Below are 23087 nucleotides of genomic sequence, written 5' to 3'. Positions count from 1 at the left end.
ATCGTCGCAGTGATGATGCTTTAAAGGACCCTCTTATCAACTGCCTTATTACTCAGAAGTAACTCTGGCAAGGAAGCAGGGGCACCTTCCAGGCATCTTTGCAGCGGCGGAGGGGGAGGGGGGAACGGAGGCCAAGCAGGTTGAAAAGGGACGTGATGCCCGAGATTGGATCCGAACATCTGCCGTTGTTGTCGGGCATTCTGATCAGGGCTGCCTGGCACCAGGCATCCGACAGACACGAGAAGGATGGTCCTGGAGAGCCTCGTCTACCAGCGCCTCGCGCCGCCCCGGGATGGAGCCCCCCGCCCTTTCTGTGTGGTGGGGTCTATGAAGGCAGATCCCCACTCCTCAGCACCCCACTTTCTCAGGAACCGCTTATAGCTCAGTAAGAGCCACGAGACCTGTGGCTTTGGGTGAAAAGGGCTATTTTGTCTTATTCTGTGAGCGCTGGGGAAGAGGAGACTAAACACTGGAGACACCTCCCAACCTAGGGGCACGTGGAGGAGGAGGCGGCTGGGCTGGAAGGTGAGGCCGGGGTCCTGGTCACTGTCAGGGTCCCGGGCGCGGTGCTTCCCTGTGTTGTATAAGCAGCTGTCACTTCAGCATCTCCCTGCATCGGGCTTTGCAAGTGCAGATCAAACATTAAACAAACAGTGACCGCTTTATAAATATTTAACTCCCACTGTTTAGGAATTGCTCGGGGCAGGAGACGAAATAAGAGTTCCTGGCTGGCTGCTGCGTGGCCCCTCGTTCATGGCATTGGATCGCAAGGGTCAGAGTGTTTTGGGGACGGGTGGGGAGCAGCTATTCTGCGAGCCTCTTGGCCAAAAGCCTTGCAGATGGTGATGTCCTGTCTCTTTTGGTGGTGGCGGGGGAGGGGGCATGACTGGGGACGCACGTCTGTGTGTTCAAACCCCGCATACTGTATTCCAGAAGCTACCAGCCAACATTTCTGTCCAGTGGCTGGAACCCATCAGTGGTGGTGTTACTGTCATTCCTTCACAGACAGCCCAACTTTTCCTTTTTTATTTTTTTATTTTTAGTTAACTGTTTTATTGAGATCCAATTCACATACCCTGCAAGTCATCCACTTAAAGTTCAGTGGCTCCAGTATATTCATGGGGTTGTGTAACCATCACCACCATCCATTGTATTTTTAAAATTTTAATTAATTTTTATTTTTATAGCCACACCTAAGCTGTGACATACAGAAGTTCCTGGGCCAGGGTCAAATCAGAGCTGCACCTGCAACCTACACTGCAGCTTGTGGCAACACTGGATCCCTAACCCACAGGGGATTGAACCTGCACCCTCACAGAGACATCGGGCCCTTAACTCGCTGGTAATACCTGCAGTCCATCTTAGAACATTTTTATTGAGATCCCTGGTGGCCTAGTGGTTAAGGACTAGGCGTTGTCACTGAAATGGCTCAGGTTTGATCCTAGGCCTGGGAATTTCTGCATGCTGTGGGTGCGGCCAAAAAACCCCACGATAAACCAAACTGGAACAGAAAAGATCATTTTTGTCACCCCTAAAAGGAACTTGTATCCATTAGCAGTCACCCCAATTCCTCCAACCCTGGAAACCACCAACCTACTTTCTGTCTCTATGGATTTATCTGTTTGGGGCATTTCATAATTTGGTCTCATAGTACATGTGGTGTTTTGTAAACTAGCTCATTTCATTTAGCATAATGTTTCCAGGATTCATCCTTGGAAATTGTACCATGTGTCAATACTTAATTCCTTTTCATGGCTGAATAATATTCCGTCCTATGGCTAGACCACTTTTTTTTTTTCTCCTTTTCCTTATTATGGCCACACCTGCGCCATATGGAAGTTCCCAGGCTAGGGGTCAAATCAGAACTGCAGCTGAGGCCCACGCCACAGTCACGGCAAAGGCAACACTGGATCCTCACAGCCGCATCTGTGACCTCTGCCACAGCTCGTGGCAACACCAGATCCTTAACCCACTGAGCGAGGCCAGGGATTGAACCCGCATCCTCAGGGAGATAGTTTTGGGTCCTTAACCTGCTGAGCCATGATGGGAACTGCCACATTTTGCCATGCCTCTGTCATTGGATGTGTGGACACAACAAAACTCCTTATTTGAAAAATCAAGACGCCGATGGGGTTGGTTCAGAATCATGAGGCAGAGGCAAAACTCACAAATGAGGCTCTCCGCCATGCCTCAAGAGGCCTGGGAGGTCAACTCTAAGCTCGAGGTGGAGGCTAGAATGTGTAGAGCTGACAAGCCTCTCAGCTTTTATGTAGCACTAACTCTATGCCAGGCGTACGATAGGAAACCCATCTGGAGTTGGTGGGAAATATCTGATTGTATAATCATCTTGGACAGAACCCCAAACTAATCCTAGGCCATCCAGCTAGACTTTTGTGGGAGGAAGAATGGGAGGGGAGGCTTGCGTTCTGGGCCCGTTTCATTTGATTTCACAGGCTGAGCCTCTCAAGGAGGGAGGGGCAGAGAAGAGAAGCACCCTCCTTGTCTCTGGCCCTCCAGACTCCAGTCTCTGTCCGGCTCTCGTCCCGGGCTGCGCGGGCCCTCGGCGTCAGTACTCACTTGAGAGGCTGATTCAGCCCAGGCCTGCTGTCTGGCTTCGGCAGCTCGACTCTGCAGGAAATGCTAAAAAATCCAGGCCTGCTAGCATTCCTGGTCATCTCCCAATCATTTAATTATGACTAATTGTAGGGGATGCTGTTGGTGTCCTGCCCGGGCCCCCTTTACTGGACCGGCACACTCACCCGCCCCCAGCTGTTCAAGTTCATGGTCTGGTGTCTGGTGGCCCCTTCTCGGGAGAGTTGCTGCCTCATCCAGGAAGTTGCTCACCCCGCCACCCCCCAGCTGCTGCTGACTCAGGGGTACAAGAGGCCAGCCCCCTTGCGCTATAGTGGAGTAAACTCCGTGGTCCCATTTATGTCCCAGAGCTGCCCCTGGGAGCAGATGGGGGCTGGTGTCCAGTCCTTGCTGAGCCCCTGCCTGCCTGTCCCTTGTTCCCCTTCTCCCGAGTACACGCCCCCCTGGACTCGCCCCCAGGAATCCCCATCTCAGGGTGTGTTTCTGGGGAGTGCAGCCTAAGACACGGTCTCATGACACAGTCCCTTCCAGGGTCCCCTCTGAGGACTGTCTCGGAGATCCTCTGCCTGAGCCTTCTGGCCGTGGCCCCCAGAGTGTTTGGTTTTGTTGGTTTGCGTTTCAAAGTCTTTTCAGGCTAATCGGACCCTTGGAAAAGTCTGCATTGAATCACAGGCCTGGCGTGGTTCCCCGCCTTCCTCCCCTCCCTCTCTGTTTCCTTTCCCTCCTTTCATTCCCCACGAGCATCCTTTCCTGTGTTCACAATGACCTCAGCAGAAAGCAAGAAGAAAAAGCCACTGGACAGGGCACACGGGCAGCTCCCTAGCTTTGGTACCTGATGGCCCAGGGTCTGCCAGCCGTCAGCCGTGACCAGGTAATCAGTGGTGACATCTCCAGGCCTTGGCTGGGTAATCTGTCTCTTGGCATTGTCTTGAGGATCAGGCTAACTGGGACGGGTGACATGATGCAGGGACTGGCAGAGAGTCCGAGTTCAGCACGCGGGGGCTGGGAAAACGTCCCAAAGGGCTTCCGGACTCCCTAGCCCACTCTGGGCCTCGAGCCTTGGCAGCCGGTTAGTATCCGTCCATCCAGGTCCTTTTCAGGTCTTGTTGCTTTTGTTCATGTCATGCTTTCCTCCGGGGCTCCTCTTCCTTTTCTTTCTGAGCCCCATGGAAAGCAGTTTGCAAATGCCACCTCCTCCCTGAAGCCCTCCTGGGTGCCTGGCGGGCGGGATCACTACTTCCCAGCACAGCCCTGCTTGACGTGATGGTGGGTGTGTGTAGACGGTGTAATGAAATAGGAGAGTGTGCCCTGGAGTCAGACAGGTGAGCCCTGGGGCTCGGACCCCCTGTCCCTCACCACTTGGTGAGCTGTGCTGACCACCTGCCCGTAGGACCCTGTGCGCATCATAGGTGCTTTGTCAGCAGTGACTTCTCTATACCTGTTGCCTCTGAATCAGCCTGCAGTTAGTGGCAAGAGTAAGCAAATACCCAACAAGCACATGGAATTAAATACATGCAGAGCTGTGTTAACACCAAGGTAAGGGCTGAACACTTCCTAAAGGTTTTGTATGTGGTTGGTGGGTGAGATGGGCTGTGGTCCCTCTGGTCATCTTATAAGGGGGTCCCGGAGCCACGGCCTGCCGCCCGCCCTCCATCTGCTCCTTCAGGGCTTGGCTCCAGAGAGCTGAGCTAGAAGGGGAACAGAAAGGACCGCCTCGTCCTTGGAAATTGGGACAGAGGCTTGATTCTGAGATGTGACTTGCTCGCAAAGTCAGCCATGGGGGAGAGTTCACTCTGCTGACCACCACCGCCTCCAGAGGGGGAGGCGGCGGGCCGCTTCTGATCTTCCCTCTGTCTCTGGCCCTGGCCTCCTCACCTCCCTGTGAAAGGGACACAGTGCTGCTCGTGGGCTGGCCCGCTGCGGTGGCTGCGGAGAGGGGCTGAGAATAAGCTCGTGTTGGCGGCAGCCCTCCAAATACAGCAGGGCTGGGTTGACCTTTAAATAGACGGGCTCTGGGCCACTCAGTTCCTGGAAGTTTGAAGAAAGTCAGCCTTTCAAGTGATGCGACTTCCAACCTCAGGAAAGGCCCCTGTGTTTGCAAAAGCCATAATTGACTGTTGCTTTTGCACTTCATTCTCTGTGGCCGTGCAGCCGCCGGGAGCCAGCCTGCCAGCGCGAGGAGGGGAAAATCCTCCAGTATGTTAATATCCCCCTTCTTAGAAGCAAGATAAACATACGTATTGTACTTTGCGACAGAGGCGGGGGCTGGGAGAGGGAGAGGCCTGGCTCCTCATGAAAGGTCTTTTTAAGCTGCACACTGAGGTTTCTCTTTTTTTCTTTCTTCCTTTCATTTCTATTTTATTTGTAAGCAAAGCTGGCGTGAGTGAATGATGCCAGCATCTCCTCGGCTGTGTAGAAACCATCGTCCCTCCCCGGACGGCAGACTGCTTCGTGCCACCCTGAGTCACACACTCACCCCCACCACCTTCCCCCGACGGGTGAAAAATGATGGGCTGAAGGTTGTCATCACAATCACAGCCGCGTCAGATGATTGACTTTTATCCAGGAAATCTTCCCTCCACCTCGCGCTTTGCAGTTCATGCAAACAACAACCAAAAAGTTAATGAAGAGGCATAAGGTGAATCTAATCGTGGGAAACATTAGACAGACCCAAGTGAAGGGATGTGCTTCAGACTAAATAAATGCCTTCTTATCTTTCGAAGTGTCAAGGTCATGAGAGTTAAGGAAAGATGGAGGCACAGAGATGCTGGAACAAGATGCAATTTTGATCGTGGACAAAGGGCGACACGAGTGGGGAACGAGAGTTGGAGGCTAATTATGTGTCAGTTGCAACGTCAGCATTTTGCTGGTGGACTGTGGTTCTGGGGAGAAGGTCCTGGCTTTAGGAAACACACACCAAAGGATTTCAGGGCCATGGGGTGTCAGCCAGCCATGCGGTGTAGGGAAAAGGATTTTCCTCTGCTTCCAACTTTGCCCTAATTTGTGATTAGTGTTTAAAAATACTAGTTATCATGTGTGTCGGTAGACGTTAACCAGACTTAGCGTGATCATTTCACACTCCATGCACATATGGAATCATGTTGTACACCTGCAACTCACGTGAAGTTATCTGTCAATCATATCGCACAAAAAAGAACTCTAGGAGTTCCTTTCCCGTGGTGGCTCAGCGGTAATGACCCTGACTAGCATCCACAAGCGCTCCCTGGCCTTGCTCAGTGGGTTAAGGATCTGGCATTGCCATGAGCTGTGGTGTAGCTCGAAGACATGGCTCAGATCTGGTGTTGCTGTGGCCGTGGTGTAGAACGGTAGCTACAGCTCCAACTCAACCCCTAGCCTGGGAACTTCCATATGCCTCGGGTGGGGCCCTAAAAAGACCAAAAAAAAAAAAAGGAACTCTAAATAAAATAACAGCAATAAATAAATAATTTAATCAGCCATGGGGGGAGAGAAAATACTTTTTTTTTTTTTTTTTGTCTTTTGTTGTTGTTGTTGCTATTTCTTGGGCCGCTCCTGCGGCATATGGAGGTTCCCAGGGTAGGGGTCGAATCGAGCTGTAGCCACCGGCCTACGCCAGAGCCACAGCAACGCGGGATCCGAGCCGTGTCTGCAGCCTACACCACAGCTCACGGCAATGCCGGATCGTTAACCCACTGAGCAAAGGCAGGGACTGAACCCGCAACCTCATGGTTCCTAGTCGGATTCGTTAACCACTGCGCCACAACGGGAACTCTAGAAAATACTTTTAATGGAGCGTGAAACAGACCTGGGTTTGAATTCTAACCCTTGGAACCTTTTTCAGCTGGGAAGTTCAACTCCCTGTGCCTGGGTTTCCTCATCTTTCAAAATAAAGTGTGTGTGTGTGTGTGTGTGTGTGTACACTCATGGGTCCATGCATTTGTGTGACAGTAGGTCTCTGAAGGCGGCGCGGCGCAGAGGAGGTGACACGGCGGATTGCCCAATGCGGTGGTGGCTTTCTCCTTCCTCAGCGACGAGCACACATCCTACAGAGCCATGGATGCGTTTATAGGCTCCGCGGAGAACGGACTCCCTTCGGGCGTCTTCTTTCCACCTCAGTCACGGCATCGTGAGCCGCGGCCGACGACGGTGCCAGCCCAATTAGAATGAATTTTACGGTTTTGTTCCACTTGGCCATCATCTTCTGACGCCTCCAGCAAGAGCTTGGTGTTTCTTATTTCCATGCCTCCCTCCTCTGCAGGCTGCTTCCAGAGAGGTCCTTGGCCCTTTTCTTTTCCAAGGTCCCTTGGGGGAGGGACCGCTCTGCTTCTCCATGGTGCAGCCGCTAGGCCCTGTCCAGACTGCCACGGGCCCCAGGGCCCTGCATTTTGCTTTTCTGTTGTTACCTGTCTTCAGAGGTGGGGGTGGCCTGATGTTTATCCCCAGCATCCCGCTCGGAACATCGTTGAAAGCTCGTTGTTTTGAGCACTGTGTGTGTAGGATCCCAGCTCATCCTCAGCCCTGCTGCCCGCGTCCAGGGATCCAGGAGCAATGATTTATCTTGTAGATAAGGTGGCTGAGGCCAGAACAGCTGGACAACGGGTCCAGATCACACAGCTGCTAGGTTGTGGGATGAAGGCTGGTGGCCTGGCCCCTGAGCCCGGGCTTAACCCCTGGGCCATGCGGCTGCTCAGGGGATGTGAATTGACAGACCGAGGGCTTGTGAGACTGAGTCAGTTTCACCGTTAGCACCAGCCAAGCAGGACTCCGGCCCAGACCTCCTCCACCACCCTAATAAAGCCAGTGTTTACACGGGGTAGAGGTGCTCATCAGATGCTTTTGCCAATCCCCAAATACGGCCATGGCCAGAATGCGAGGGGGGTGCCTGTTATGTAAGGCCCTCGGCTGGTCCCTAGACAATGCCACTTCCTCGCCTGGCGATGTGTAACTGCCGAACAACGAGTTACTCATTTCCTCTGGGAAACTTGGCAGGGCCACTGTGCCCTGTTTCCTCCCCCTGCCACATCCCAGGGCTTCCTCCGCGGAATGGTCTCCAGATTCCTGGGTACACCCCCGCGGAGGGCCTGGCCTTCGGCTCTGGCGTCCGAGGCTGGTGATGGGCAGGGGCCTTAGGAGCAGGGCCTTCCTTGCTGCTGGGAATGGCGGGCTCACAGCCCACCTCCCGAAATCCCAGCACTCATGGCACGTGGGGGTCCCAACATAGGTGGGGGGAGACCCTCCCCGGTGCGGTGGGTTTCAGGTGAGCAGCTCAGGCCACGTTCCAGCCCCTCGCCCATCCCTGATGGCTGTGCACGGAATGGAGCATCCAGTTTAGATTTTGCCTCCTTCCTGCCTGCCCTGCTCCTGGCCGAGGGATGGATGGAGGGATGAAGGCAAGATGAAGGGACAGTCTGAGATGGATTTTCTGGAGGGGGTGTGAAGAGCATAGGACACGTAAAAACTTTGGTTGTGTGAGTTTTCTCTCCATCCTGTTGCCGAGACTTCGAAGGGGAGTCCTAAGGCGATCAGCCCTGCTTGTTCCTCTCCCAGCACCAACCTCATCACACTCCCCGAAGTAGCGGCGTTTCAGCCTTCTGCAGGCACGCCGCTGCGGACCCCAGTGAACTCTGTGTAGATGAGCTGTTTGGGGTTAGCTTCCCTGGTGAATACCGGGTACAGCCCAGCTAGCTGTATCCTGGCCCCCTTCGCCCATTGTCAGCGGGAAACAACCCCATACACGCAATTCTGTCTTGATGAGTGTGTACGTACACACACCTGTATCCACCCTACACACATATGTGCATATATATTTATTTACCCCTAGAGCATGTTGGGGATTGTGCCAAGTTATCGACACGTTCCGTTTTTCTCTTCTGTTTACCAGCCATAAAGATTGTCAGGAATTGTACCAAGGAGGACCCAAGTCAGCAGCACTTTTACGTGTTTTAAAAAGTATATTTGATTTATAATTTTGTGCCAGTTTCTGACTGTATAACATGTATATACGTTCCTTTTCTTGTATCATCTCTCATCATGTTCTGTCCCAAGAGATGGGATAGAGTTCCCAGTGCTGTCCAGGAGGGCCTCATGGCTTATCCATTCTAAATGTGATAGTTTCCATTTACTAAACCCAAATTCCCCATCCATCCCACTTCCTCCCCCTTCCCTCTGCACCCGGGAGGTCTATTCTCCATGTCTGTGCGTCTGTTCCTGTTCTGTAGATGGGTTCATTTGTGCCATATTTTAGATTCCCTATAGTCATATTGTATTTGTATTTGTCTTTCTCTTTCTGACTGACTTCACTTAGTGTGATAATCTCTTTGTCCATCCATGTTGCTGCAAATGCCATTACTTCATTCTTTTTTATGACTGAATAGTATTCCATTATATACATGGACTACCTCTTCTTAATCCATACATCTGTCGATGGATATTTAGGTTGTTTCCATGTCTTGGTTATTGTGAATAGTGCTCCGGTGAGCATGGGGTACGTGTATCTTTTTAAATTGTAGTTTTTGTCCAGATATACGGCAAGGAGTGGGATTGTTGGATCACGTGGGAGTTCCGTGTTTCGTTTTCTGAGGAACCTCCATACTGCTCTCCACAGCGACTGTACCAATTTACGTTCCCACCAACAGTGCAGGAGGGTCCCCTTTTCTCCACACCCTCTCCAGCATTTGTTATTTGCACACTTATTAGTGACGGCTGTTCTGACTGGTGTGAGGTGGTTCCTCATTGTAGTTTCAATTTGCATTTCTCTTAATTAGTGATGTTGAGCATCTTTTCAGGTGCCTACTGGCCATCTGTATAGCGGTGGTTTTCGTGGGTTGTCTTATCCTTCCAACAACCCTGGAGGTGATACTATTATTCCCATTTTATAGATGGGGATTGGTCCACTGTGTAACTTGATGTCACTGATACTCATTCAGTGCCCCTGTGTGCTGGGCACTGCTAAGTCCTGGGCTTAGAAAGAGGACTCAGCCAGCCCTGCTCCCTGCTTTCCCAGGAGAAAGGCACCAATCCTGGGACCAGAGTCCCTTATAAGGTGCACTCGGGGGCGGGGCAGAGGCTGTGGGTGGGGTGGGCTGGACCCAGGGAACCCCACGGCGGTGGGGGGCATAAAGAGGTCTTCCTGGGCTTGGCGGGTGGGGGGGCAGACCCTAGAGACACTTGTCCAGTGTGTGGTCCCCCTGAGGCTGAGGGGGTGCTCTCTTGATTTGCTTCTGCTTCCTCTGGATCTGGCGGTGCTTCCAAGTGCCTTGTAAGAACAGGGGCTGCTGGAAACCTGCCTCCGCTGCCATCTAGGTGAGACTCGGCCACGTGTGCCTGGTTTCTCTAAGCCCGGGGTTCGTCGGAGGTAAAATGTAAATGCTGACCTATCTCTTAAGGCAAGGGGTCATGGGTGTGTGTGGCCCTTGGCAAGGGGCCAGGCCCGGAGCATGTTCTCTGGCAGCCTCGGTGTCCTGGCACCGCTTGTGGTCCTCAAGTCAGCATTTGAAGTCAGCGGGCTAGGCTTGAGCTACAGGGCATTGTGTGTGTTCACTGCACACAGGCGGGACTCCTTTGCCCCAGTCTTGGCTGCCCACTGACTGCAACCGAGGGAGTGTCTTTCATATTCACGAAGGGGCAGAGAAGCCCTAACCTCTTGTGGGCATTTTCCTGAGGGCTCTAACCGCATACCCTTCTTAAGCAGCGAGGGGGGTGGGGCAACGACGTGCTCTGGCTTATTCAGTTAGTTCACAAAACTTAATTGAAGACTCACATTGCCCCAGGTACCTGTCTTGGCAAAGGGCAGTGCGTAGGACCCATCTTCATCTTCGTGAAGCCCTCAGGATGGTGGGGGTGCGGGGTGGTGCCGACCGAGAGACGGGGCCACTGGAACCCTTTTCCTCCTCCCCCAGGAAGGTCTGGATGATTCCCCACTGCCTCCTTGAGGCAGCTCAGCCCCCTTCTCTCCGCAGGCCTTGTTTGTAAGTGCCCTTAATAGCTTTCAAACAGGCCGAGACTTAATTCTTCAGGATGTAGATCAACCTCGAGGTGCTGGGAGGTTGGAAAGCTGTACTTAGCCGTTCATGGGAGAACCAGAGCTGGGGTCACGTGACCACTGTCTATTCACTCTCTGCTGTGCTTGCCTGGGGTCCGGTGGGCTTGGGTAAGAAAAGCACTGGGGCAGTGTTTTGTTTTGTTTTCACTGCTTCACCTGGACGCGGTGTAGCCAGTCCAGCTGGGTCCTTCTGAGTATTCTTTTTTGGCCTCTCTTCCCTTGGGAAGGATGAAGACAGCACAATCTATGTGCTGGCAGGCTCTCCACAGCAGTGAGTGTCTTCAGAGCCTTTTTTCCAGAGGCCAGGTCAGCCTGCCTGCCTTTCCCTGTGTGTGTGTGTGTCTCTCTCTCTCTCTCCTCTCTCCTGTGCACCTGCTGAGCAGTGGCCATTGTCAGCATCTGCTGTGTGCCATGGCTGTCTTCATTCATCAGCACCGAAGCAGCCACGGTGCAGAGCAGGTGTTATGCTCTCCTGTCATAGAGGAGGAAGTGAAGCTTCCAAGAGAGACGGAGTGCCTTGCCCCAGGTCAAGCAGCTGCTGAAGGTCAGAGTCACACTTTAACCCAGGGGTGTGGCGTGTGAGGAAGGTGAGGTGTGCGTGGCCCAGTGGCCCAGGCTCTGGATGCATGACCAGGGGAGGCTCCTTAACCTCGCTGAACCTCAGTTTTCTTTTTTTTTTTTTTTTTGTCTTTTTGCTATTTCTTTGGGCTGCTCCCTCGGCATATGGAGGTTCCCAGGCTAGGGGTCGAATCGGAGCTGTAGCCACCGGCCTACGCCAGAGCCACAGCAACGAGGGGTCCGAGCCGCGTCTGCAACCTACACCACAGCTCACGGCAACGCCGGATCGTTCACCCACTGAGCAAGGGCAGGGACCAAACCCGCAACCTTGTGGTTCCTAGTCGGATTCGTTAACCACTGCGCCACGACAGGAACTCCTGAACCTCATTTTTCTTAGCTGTAAAATGGGATGGTCATGTACTTTCCTCAAAGCGTCACTATGACATTCACAGGTCAGGTTCTCTGCCGAGAGCACAGAGCAGTGCCCAGCAGGCAGAGTGTGTGCCTTCTGATGACTTTGGCTATTTTTTTGTTTTTAATTTCTTTTTATGGCTGCACCTGCAGCATATGGAAGTTCCCAGGCTAGGGATCGAATCAGAGCTGCACCTGCTGGCCTATGCCACAGCTGCAGCAACGCAGATCCGAGTCAAGTCTGCGACTTACACCACAGCTCATAGCAATGCCAGATCCTTAACCCGCCGATAGAGGCCAGGGATCCGCCCTGAGTCTGTATGGATACTAGATGGATTCTTAACCTGCTAAGCCACTGCAGGAGCTGCCAACCTTGGCTGTTATGATCACCCTGGTTCAGGTAGATTTGACAAGAGCTGGGGTGGCTTACTGGGAGCCTGATGATTCTGAAAGGCGTCAGTGGCAACAGTGGGCCCAGGAAGGAGGATTTTGTTGGGAGCGGCGTGCTGGCTGGGGACGGGGAGGAAGCAGAGGTTCTAGTGGGCAGTGGTCTTGGAATAAGCATGGGGCTTCATCCAAGCAGGACCAAAGGTCTGTCTTGCGGGCGGGAGGTCTCCTCCGTGATGCGGTCTCCCCACCCTGCCTTTGCGTTGCTTTGATGGTCTTTCTCAGAAAGGAGGAAGGCTGTGTGCTGGGTGTGGCCTGTGACTTCCTATGGCTGCCTTGTCACTGGCCCGGCTCTGAATTCGCTACGCCGCTGGATCTGTGCCTCCTCCTGGACTTTCAGGTTCCGATCCCCAAGCCCTGGTGACCTTACTGCCTCCCCCCGAGTGTCCATCTTCAAAGGCCACAGAAGGCAGCAGGTGCTGCTGGGCGCCGGCCACATGCAGGGCAAGGCTGCTTCCTCCCCAGCACCCTCTGAGTGAGGGGGTGGCTCGGGGCCTTTCTAGGGGAGTCTCCTCCTGAACGTAGCTAGAGCGGGTCTTTGCTCCACAGCCTGGGAACATACCCTTCTTTGTGACGTGGCTTAGCTTTCACGTCTACAGGCCACCTGCCCCTCAGATGAGGCTTTTCCTCCTTAAATACCCTGTTTCCCCTTGGTCGGGTTCTCTAGATGATCGGGGCCTTCTAAGTGTAATGCCCGTGTGGTCATAGGTGCCCCTTGAGAGCGTTTTGCACAAAAAAGAATTGGGGAACTATGACCACTCTGGTCGGATGCTCACTGTCCATTTTAAGTCCAGACTGAAGTTGCAGACCCACGTGGACTTGGAGTCAGCCTCGTTCACCAGGCGATAATCTTCACGTATCCCGTCCAGTCACTTTGTGACCGTCACCTTCCTGGCTTCAAGTAAGCCCTGTGATAGCCGGGACAAGGCGGCTGACAAGCGTTGAGCACGGATCTTGAGACGCCCTGCCCCATTTATCCCGTGTCATCTTTCTGAGCATCAGATGAGGTCGTTGTTACCTGCGGTTCAAACCTCGAAAGTCAGAGAAGTGGGCAGGACACAATTGGGTGTTACTGGGAAAGTGACAGAGCAGGGGTGAGAACCCAGGCGTTTACAGCAGCTCAGATCATGACCTTCCCCCACCTCCGTCAGGCTCCTAGCTCATTCTGTCAGTTCTTCCTCTCCCGGCTCTCGTCCTGTCACTCCAGGACGAGAAATCCCTGGTTAGGGACCCCCCCGGGGGGGGTGCAGGAGCAGAGCCGTTCAGAGAATGATTGCGTCTCTAGGGCTGTGGGGCCGGAGGGCTTCAAGCTTCTTCTTTTGCCCCCCCCCCCCATCATTCCAGAAATGGTGCCACCCTTGGTTGATCAGCTGGGGCTGAGAGGAGAAGGCGATGATGGAATGCGAGTGAAGCTCAACATCTCAGCATTTTCCAGGAGCAATAAACGTGAGTACGCTGGCTTCAGGCCCCCCCGAGGAGGTCCCGTCCTGGGCAGAAGCACGAATCGCATCGTGTCTATTCTTGGCCAGAGAGGGACCTCATTCATTTCAAACGGCCGCCTCCATCGCTCACGCTTCAACGGCAGCTGTTCAAGATGAAATCGAGAGATGCCACCAGAGTTTTGAGGGGCTCATGAGGTGAAGGAAAGGCCCCTGTGGTTCTATCCTGTGGGTCCCCCAAAAATATATATTCGAAAGGTCCCAGCAATACAGATTACACAGAGGCTAAATGTAAGCTCCCTTTGGGGTTCTGATACGTTTTTTTCATTAAAGTGTTTAAAGAAAGAAAATGAGACCTTTAAAAAGCAGGGCCATTTGTTCTTGGAGCTGAAAGACTGGGAAAGATTGAAGCCTCCCCAGAAAATGAGTGAAAATTCCAAGCCGTTTGTGCACTTGTGCACCATCTTGGGTTTATTGCATGTTTGCGACTCTGTCCTGGGTCTCTGCACAGTGGGTGTTGGCACTGGTATGTGGTGCTGTCATCATGTGGCAGAATGCACCTTACAGCTCTCGGAGAACCTCTCTCTTGAGCAGTCCTTCCCCCGCTGAGGTAGCAGGGTGGGCATCGTGCCCATTTGATAGATGAGCAAACTGAGGCTGGGTGGTATCTTCGGAGCCCCCTTCCTTCTGTTTTCTGGCGTCTAATTTCTCTGTTGGTGAGGTTAGATTGGACTGTGGGGGTTGTACCTAGGGGGTCTTCTGGCTTCGTTTTTTCTCTGCCCAGGCCTGGTGGTTCTCGAGACAGAAGGAGCTGGATGTGTTTTAGTTCCTCAGCGATTCTCCCCCCCACCTTCCTTCCCATTTAACCGACGAGTTAAGACCCGCCCTGTTACAGGGCTGGTGCTCTTCCCCGCTAGAACCATGGCCCTGAGCGCTGAGCTGGGAAGGGAGAAGGCGGACCAGCAAAAGGCACCGTGGTTCGCGGACACAGGAGATGGGAGACGGGGCACAGGTGGACAGGGGAAGCCTGGCGGGAGTGTTGGCTGGAGGAAGACCTCGTGTGGAGGCTTGAGGCTAATCGAGGTGGGAGTCTCCCAAAGCCCCGAGACCCATTGCTTCTCTGTGCCGCTTGCCTTTGGTTTGCCTTTGATTCCGCAGCTCCGGCACTTCCCAAAGTCGTGGCCCAGGGCTCCGGGCACGTACCAGTCATCATGGTGGTTCTTATTAGGTGGAGGCTGAATCCATAGGTTCTCTCCTTTGAGCTGCACGGCCGGCGGCCCTCTTGGTGTTTGTGTCTTACCGCGGGGTACACTGAGATTTGGAGACGTGAAACGGCATCCGCAAGGCCACATGCTAGTAAGTGGAGACAGGTTCAAGGTCACATCGAAGGGTCTCTGCGCTTTCTGCGTACGTCCCAGACCCTCTGTGGCCCCGGAAGACCTTTCCTTTCAGGTTGGTCCAAGGTCACCTCCTTGCTGGAACCACTGGTTTTTCCTCTCGCTCGGTCTTTCTGGGGTGACAATCAAGATATTTTAGCCTGCACCATCAGGAGGCGCAGTGCCTGGTGCCAGGGTCCAGGAGCCCACTGGTTGTGCCAGGCCTGAACCCTGCATTTTGTGGAGGGCTGGGACGGTGGGAAGTGGCTCCAGGGGACAAGTCCAGATAGCGGGACAAGAGTTGTCCTCTTGAGGAAGCAGTTCTTTGTCAACTGCTGTGAAGGTCTTTCAGCATTTTAACCTGACGGGACTGCAGGATGGGTGATTACCTGCCCAACACCGGCTTTGTCCACTGGGATCCCTTTTTGTTTTTTTTTACCATCATCCAGGCTTAGACAGGGTAGAACTTTCCCCTAAATCTTCCTAAGGCAAGTTGCCATTGTACTATTTTATATTATTATTCTTCGATCAGTTTCCATCACTTAAAGTAATAATTGTATTTTTTAAAAAAATCAAGCTTCAGGCAGAGTAAGTCCAAAATTCATTGCCTTCTGTGAAGTTGATGTGGAATCACTCTCCTGAGACTGTAGAGTAGGGTGTTGGGGCCAGAGGTCCCCAAAGCCTGTCTGCTGCTGTCAGAGCCCAGCTGTCCCCTTGTTGGCTATGTGGCCGGGGACACTGTGCTTCATCGTCTCAGCTGTGTCTTCAATGTGGCTCTGGATGCCTTTTACCCAGTGGAGTGGTTTCCTGTGGCTGCAATAACAAAAGATTGCAGGCTTAGTGTTCACACAAGTTTATTATCATGCATTTATTATCTCTAGGTTAGACGTCTGGTTTAGGTTCACTGGACTGAGATCAAGCTTGTGTTCCTTTCTGGAGACTCTAAGGGGATGGGAATCTGTGTTCCTTGCTTTGGTTGGCTGTGGTGGAATTCAGTTCCCTGCATTTGGAGGACTGAGACACCCCCGTTTTTTGTTGTTGTTGTTTTAGTGCAACACCTGTGCCATATGGACATTTCCAGGCTAGGGGTCGAATCGGAGCTACAGCTGCCAGCCTGCAGCACAGCCACAGCAATGTGGGGTCAGAGCCAAGTCTGCAACCTACAACAGCTCACAGCAATGCTGGTTCCTTAACCCACTGAGCGAGGCCAGGGATCAAACCCACATCCTCATGGATACCAGTTGGGTTCGTAATCTGCTGAGCCGAGACAGGAACTCCCAAGATCCCCACCTTCATGCTGGGTGTCAGCTGAGAGCTCCGTCCAGTTTCTAGCAGCTGCCCTCACTCCTTGGCTGGTGGCCTCCTCTCCCGTGGTCAGATCTGGGCAATGATGGGCCCAGTCCCTTCCATGCTTCTAATCTGTTCTTCTTCCTCTCTCTCATCTCTCTGATGCCACCAGGGGAAAGTTCTTTGATCTTCGGGACTTGTGCCATTAGATTAGTCCCTGCCTGGTAATCCAGAAAATATCTCCACCTCCAGGTGCTTAACCTGATTTGCATCTGCAAAGTTGCCTTTATCAGGGGAGGTGACAAAGGCACAGGCCAGGGAATTAGGATGTGAACGTGTCTTTTCTCGGAGGGTGGGGGGGTGATTCTGCCCGCCTCACTTCATAAGGGTTGTCGTGCGTCGATACATGTGAAGTGCTTAAAGTCTTAGGTTGAACCCTGTGAAGCTGCTCTCCTTCAGCAGCTAACTGACGAGAAGTCCGACTCGCATCTGGTCTCTAGTAAATCCTCCGCGAATATTCCCTGTCGTTATGACAGTTAGTGGTGGGAATGCCACGCTCTCTTTGCCCCGTTTGCTCGGCTGTTACTTTTTGCAAGCTGGTTATTATTTTGGCATCGCTGTGTTGACGTGAACATCCTGCTGAGCCTCTCGGGGAGCCTGTCCTTCACAGACGGCGGCCTCGTGGTCCCGGGGAGTAGGTGTTCCTCTTTGCCGTCCTCCCCGCCGCCCCCGGCTCCGTCCACAGCGCCTGCCCCCACCTGTGCTGGCTGGGAAGCGCCCCCTTTTCTTGTCTGGCCCATTGTCCAGCCCAGCTCTGGACTGTGGACGTGGGCGGGACCTTTCCCCTTTGGGGGAAGCGTGGTCCTCTTGTTCTTCCCGAGGCGGATCCCCTGGACTTGCCCTGGACCTTTTGCTTTCTGCGCCGGGCGTGGAGGGTGCCACCGCTATGGGCCCACGTGCGGGGGTCAGTGACACACTGTGAACTCCTTTCCAAGGGCAGCCGAGTCCGAGGCACCCACACCCACACCCACAGACTTTTGGTTGCCCTGGAGTGTGGTTCTGTGTCCCCAGTTCTGTAACTCCCTGTGGGCTGAGGCTGAGCACTGTCGCCTGGCAGCCCCTCCAGGTGCGAGGTCTCATCTGGTGATGGATGCAGGTGGGATCTCGGAGAATCTGCTGTGCCCTTGCCTAGTGTGGTGGAGCCAGCGTCTTCATCCAGGTTTGTCTGCCTGTGACCGAGCCACTGTCCCACAACTGCCACTCGTTAACGCTTTCTCTCCTGTCTGGGACGGCTCAGCAAGCCGAGGGAACGCACCAGGTCTCCATCTCTGTGCACCGAAGCTGCTGGCACTCACCTCTCCCATTTCACCCCGAAGAGCGCCCGTAGTGATTCTCCATTCTGCACGGAGTGTATGGAGCTGTTTTGAGGTCACCCCGAGTACAAGTGACCTGACAGTGATAACCTGGTGACAAGTTTGCAACAGAGCCGAGTTCAAGTTCTGCCTCATCTTACTGGCTGGTGCTTCTGTGGCTGATCCTTCCCTGTACAGGGCCTTTGGCTTCTCCCTCTTAAAGTGGTTTGGGTTCAGTCCTGCTTCACAGCTGGATGTGGCTCCTCCTACTCTGGCTGCTGTTTAAGTAGCCACTTAATGGAGTGACCTGTGGAACCCAGGACAAAGCTGCTGCTTCTAGCGCTGAGATCTGTACGCTGACATTATCCCTTGGGACTTGAGGGGGAGGTGGTGGTGGTGGGGGCAGAGCCCAGGAGGGAGCTGGGCCTGGCCTGGGCCCCTCTGCCAGCTCAGCCCCCTGTCTTCCCAGTGTGATTCTTATCCCACCTGGAGCCTCTCGAGGTTCCGAAAGGACCTGGGACTGAGGACCTGAGGGTTTGGAAGTGTCCCCGGAATGAAGGCATTTGCAGATGCTGTCAACCTGCGGGCATTTTAAGAAATGAGGACGAATTAAAATTCTTTTCATAAAATCAAAATCAAAATCAAAATCAAAAGACAGTGTCACGGCCTTCCCATCCTATCCAGTGGCTCCGGGAGATGGCATGACGTCCCCTTGGGGAGCTGGCACTTGAGCCCCCACGTTTCACAGCTCCTGCCTGTTGGCACCACCCCCAGACCCAGCGTGGGGTCTGACACCCAGCAGGTGCTCAGTGAGGAGAGAGCAGACTTCTAGGCAACCCTAGAACCGTCACTTCGAGCCTTCGATCTCAGCCCAGGTCTCGTTTCTGGCCCGTTCATTGTGAGGCTTTGGAAGGTACGTTAGGCACAGGGATAATCTGTGTGAGGTTTTTTGGTTTGTTTTTGTTTTTTGTCTTTTTAGAGCCACACCTGCAGCATATGGAAGTTCCCAGGTTAGGGGTCAAATCGGAGCAGCAGCTGCCGGGCCTACACCACGGCCACAGCAACGCCAGATCCGAGCCACATCTGCAACCTGCACCACAGCTCACAACAATGCCGAATCCTTAATCCACTGAGTGAGTCCAGGGATCGAACCTGCATCATGGATCCTAGTTGGGTTCTACGATGGGAACTCCCCATGTGAAGTTTTACTGCAAATGAATAAGCACTCTTTTATTGTACTGGGTGACAGAGAAGCTCTCCCTGTATGAAATCAAGAGGAAAAAGAAGCTGAAAAGATACGTAGGATGTAGAGCAGGTTTCTCAGCCTCAGCAGTATGGACGTTCTAGGCCAGAGAGTTCCTTGTGGGGCCGGCCTGCATGTTGTAGGTTATTCATTAGCGCTCTGGTCTCTACCCACTAGATGCCAGCAGCATTGTCTGCCCCGCCCCCTAGTCCCAGCACGACGATCCAGAATGGTTTCTAATATTCCCTTGGAGGGGGGTGGCCGAGTCACTTTGTCTAGAGCTCTGTCGTGTCTCCCCATGTGCTGGCTGACCTAGGCTCTTCCGCGAAGCCCAGAGACAGAAAGGTCGACAGACAGGTGCTGGGTTTCAGGAAAAGGATGCTGGGTTTAGTGTTTGAGGTGGGTTGCATGTCAGATGCCTAGCATGAGCGTTCGTCTCTTTCCTGGCTGTGTGACCTTGAGCATATTACTCAGCATCTCTGAGCCACTTCCCTCTCATCCATAAGAGAGAAAAATGAATCCCACGACCTTCAAGACTTTTGTGTGGTCGAAGATAAGCAGTCCAGTGCTTCACATGGGCTTTCAAGAAAAAGTAGGTGCTGTATTTAGGGTCCGTAATGAAAAGCATCTCAAGGAAAACATATCTGGCTCTGATGCCGGGTTCCTTTGGCCATTTTTGTGTTGAATTGTGGAGAAGGGGATGTAAGTCACAGCGATGTCACGATAAAGCCTGAGCGGCGCCGGGGCGGGGGTGGGGGAGGTGTTTGAAGAGGCTCCAGTTTGATTTCTGCTTTAGCCACGTGCCAACCGCATGACCCCATTCCGCTTTCATAACCTCAGTTTCTTCATCTGCGAAATGGGGGCAAGGAGAGCACTGACCTCAAAAGGTATTATACAAACTGCTCACCACTGTTCTGTTCTTTTCTTTTTCTTTTTTGGTCTTTTAGGGCTATACCTGCGGCACGTGGAAGTTCAGGCTAAGGGTCAAATTGGAGTTGCACCTGTTGGCCTATACCACAGACACAGCAATGAGGGATCTGAGCCGCATCTGTGACCTACACCACTGCTCACGACAACGCCGGATCCTTAATCCACTGAGCGAGGCCAGGATCAAACCCGCATCCTCATGGATACTTGTCAGGTTCATTATCACTGAGCCATGACGGGAACTCCTCACCATTGTTCTCGTGTGCAGGTGACCTTCCAAGGGCTGTTGTCCGGTTCTCTGTCAGATGCCAGAGTCTGCTTTACCAACCCCAAGGTGGCTTACTTGGGGAAACCTTCTGGGTATGGGATTTTTTCTTTCCCCTTTGGCTTCCCACCCAGAAGCCACACCTAAAGCCTGGTTATCACATAATTCCTGTCATTCCAGGTTCAGCTTATCAGAAGACAGGGCTGAGGCGGGAGCTGTCATTTCCCGGGGGCTGGGCGGGTCTGCACGGGTCCTCCTGGATTTGTCTCTGCCACAGCTGTGCTGTCGTTTTCATGGGGACCCGAGTTCCCTTCTGCTGGATCAGGCTTCCAGAGGCGGGGCGGTCCCCAACCGGAGATGAAGCCAGGCAGCTTGTCCCCTGTGCTGCTCATGCCCCGGAGTCGTGGCCATATGGCCGGCCGGATGCCTCGCTGGAAACCGTCAGCCCGGCCCCTTTGAAGCGGTTTTAAGACCAATTTGCTAACTCGATTCGGAAAGTGGTATCGATGACTTCAGGGAGCAGGCTCATTAGCCGTCTTCTGGGCCCTGCAAATTGGGTTAAGTGGAGGGCAGTTGGCTTCTGCCCTCCCTGGGCGCACGGCTGAGGTCCAGGCCCCGTGCTGAGGGGACCCTCTCTTGCTCAAAGGACGTTGAAAAGCTTGCGGGGAGTCTGCGTTTCCATCCGGGAATTCCACTTTCCCCTGGGGGGCTGGGCTGTAGGCTGAGAAGAGGGAAAAAGAAGGAAAATGAACAGGGAGAGGGAGGGAGCGTGCGATGGGAGTCGGGTCTGGTCGGGTGGAGTCGGGGTGGAGTCGGGTCGGAAGCGCGCGAACAATGAAGGGTTGTGTTCCCCAAGCCCCGGTATCCTTGGTTATCCCTCTGCTGTCCAGAGAGCCTGTGCTTGATGCCTCTGCTCTTTCTTCTTTTCTCCGCGGTGTTTTACAAACGGGGCTGCCAGGCCCCTCCTATGTTCCTTGGGCACCCGTGAGCACACCTAGGGGTTATACCCAAAGGTGACATTGCTGCCGCCGCTGCAGCCGCCGCCTAGAAGCTGATCAGCATTCTCCGTTTCGCACATGGTCCCACGTTGCGTTCAAGCACAGCCACGCTGGCTGGGTTTACACACACTCCCGCCCCATAGGCACCTGGTCCCTGGGTTCCCTACCGTGTCCGCCGCTCTCGGTACGTGAGATTTTCACGGTTTTGCCTGTCTGATGAGAGAGAGGTGGTTTGTGGTGGTTTCCCTGGTGACCAGGAGGCTGACTGCCTGTCCCTGTGGACACGCCGGTCCCGAGGGCAGCCTGCATCCTCATGGCCCCGCCTGACCACCCCCCGGCCCCCTGGGAAGATGGGTAGCGCTCATCCATCGCATCACTGAAAGGACCCCCTTCCTCAGTGCACTCGAGTTGGCAGGGAGCATCACCGTTAGACCCACGCTCGGCTGTGTTCGCTGCCGTCCAGGTACAGAGGGGGCTGGATTCTTTGGGAAGCTCTCACCATAGTTTGCGTTTATTCCTCCCTCAACTTGTCCTCATTTATTTCGCATGTGGTTGAGCTCGGGATGTGGACGCCAGGGGCCTGGGATCCAGGCTGGCTTCAAGGACTCTTGCTGCCCCTTGTCAGCTCTCTGGTCCAGGGAGCGAACACTGAGATTTCTGAACCTCGTTTTGTTTCTCTGAACTAGAAGACGAAAGCTGCCAACCTCACAGTTGGTTGGGAAGGAGGAAGAGAGAGTCATACCTGTGGATGTGTATTAAGGTGTTTTGGAGGTGAGCCCAGCGCAGCTCTGTATCGCACGGTGCCAGGGCTGACCCGGAGGCTGGTACAGACCCAGGCCGACCCCTCTAGGCCGAGTTGCCGCTGGTCTGCCTGGGTACAGGCGAGCTGTCCCAAGAGAAGTGCGTGGGGAGAACTTATGATCGTTGGCTCCTCTGCTCACAGGGATGCACCCAAACTTGTAGAGCGATGATTATGCTCCAGCTACCCTGTTAATTCTCCCGAGTACCTAATGTAAGTTAGCCACTGTCCCAAGTGCTGGGGGTCTCGTGGCAAGCAGAGCAGATATGCTCTCCATCCCTGGGGAGCCTGTAGTCTAGTGAAAGGAAGGAGCAAAAGTTTAAGGCTTTGCAGGAAGATGAACTCGGGGCTAAGAAAGCCTCTTTAAGTCTCCGGGTGTTTCCTGGTCACCTGGGCACTCAGAATGAAAGGAAATGGTTGTGATCTTTATTTTATTTTGCCAAAGCAATAAAGAATAGCACCACTTCGGTCCCTGTCGTTTGTCTCCGAGAAAGTGCTGATTCCCAAGAAGAAGAAAGAAGAGGGACCACGGAGGGATAGTGGCAATAATATCACCCAGGAATAAAAAGGAGTAGCTCACACTTATTGCACACTTCCTGGGTGTTAGACTGTCTTAAGGGCTTTGTGTGAATACGGCAGAAAATAACATCATCCCCATTGAACAGACAAGAAAACTGAGTCTCTCCCCAGAGCCAGTGCACATGGGTCAGAATTTGGGAACAGTGACTTTCTTTCTTCTTTTTTTTTAAATTTTATTGAAGCATAGGTGATTTACAGTGTTGCGAGAGCCTTTCTTTTACCTGGAAGTGCCTGTGGCTGGTCCCTTGTTGCTGGAATCCCTAGAATTTCAGAAAAGCAAGTCCCACTGTCTTCCCCCAGCACCTTTCAGCCTCCACTTGACCCATGACGCTCTCTCTCCAACCTTTTGAGCTCATTCTCAAATTCCTTTTTCTCCAGTTTTCACCAAGCAGAAAGCTCTCCGGGTCACGATTCGATTCATTTATATAGTCAGTATTTATTAAAGTTTACCCTTTTCATTTTCACAGTGGCGTGGCAAAGTTAAACCCAAGGTCACTTTTTTACGATGTGTCTTTCGTTTATGACAAGGGGTGCCCCGTCTTGAAGGCTGGTCACATGGTGGTCTTTTCTCACCCCATAGCAGGAGGGAGGTGAGTATTTTGCTCAATTTGCACATGAGAGGAAACGGAGGCTCAGAGAGGGTAGCTAGCTAACCCACAGCCACACAGCGGGGTTGGATGTGTTTAAAAGAATGTCTGACTTTTAGTGGCTGCACTTTTATTCCCTATTGGAAAAGAATTGGGCTCGAGATGGTAAATGAAGTTGATCGAAGCAGAAGAAATTATTGCTATTCC

At 53.2% G+C, this 23087-nt stretch overlaps 1 long non-coding RNA gene across 12 annotated transcripts in view; it reads left to right on the top strand.

The window, feature by feature from the left end:
• Positions 1 to 23087, top strand: part of LOC106509952 — a 220853-nt gene that overhangs the window by 89464 nt on the left and 108302 nt on the right. For 4 of the 12 annotated variants that reach the window (XR_002343095.1, XR_002343089.1, XR_002343090.1 and 1 more), the window contains one exon: positions 13373 to 13474. The exons of 6 other annotated variants lie outside the window; for them this stretch is intronic. This is a non-coding gene — a long non-coding RNA (uncharacterized LOC106509952). Of the gene's footprint in view, positions 1 to 11874; positions 12369 to 13372; positions 13475 to 20724; positions 21379 to 23087 lie in introns of those variants that run through there. 2 more of the 12 variants (XR_002343096.1, XR_002343101.1) reach the window with 2 other exon arrangements.

This window comes from Sus scrofa, chromosome 4 (assembly GCF_000003025.6).
Source record: "Sus scrofa isolate TJ Tabasco breed Duroc chromosome 4, Sscrofa11.1, whole genome shotgun sequence".
Classification (NCBI taxonomy): domain Eukaryota; kingdom Metazoa; phylum Chordata; class Mammalia; order Artiodactyla; family Suidae; genus Sus; species Sus scrofa.
Note: the sequence above shows the minus strand (reverse complement) of the source record. Positions and strands in the feature narration are given on the sequence as shown.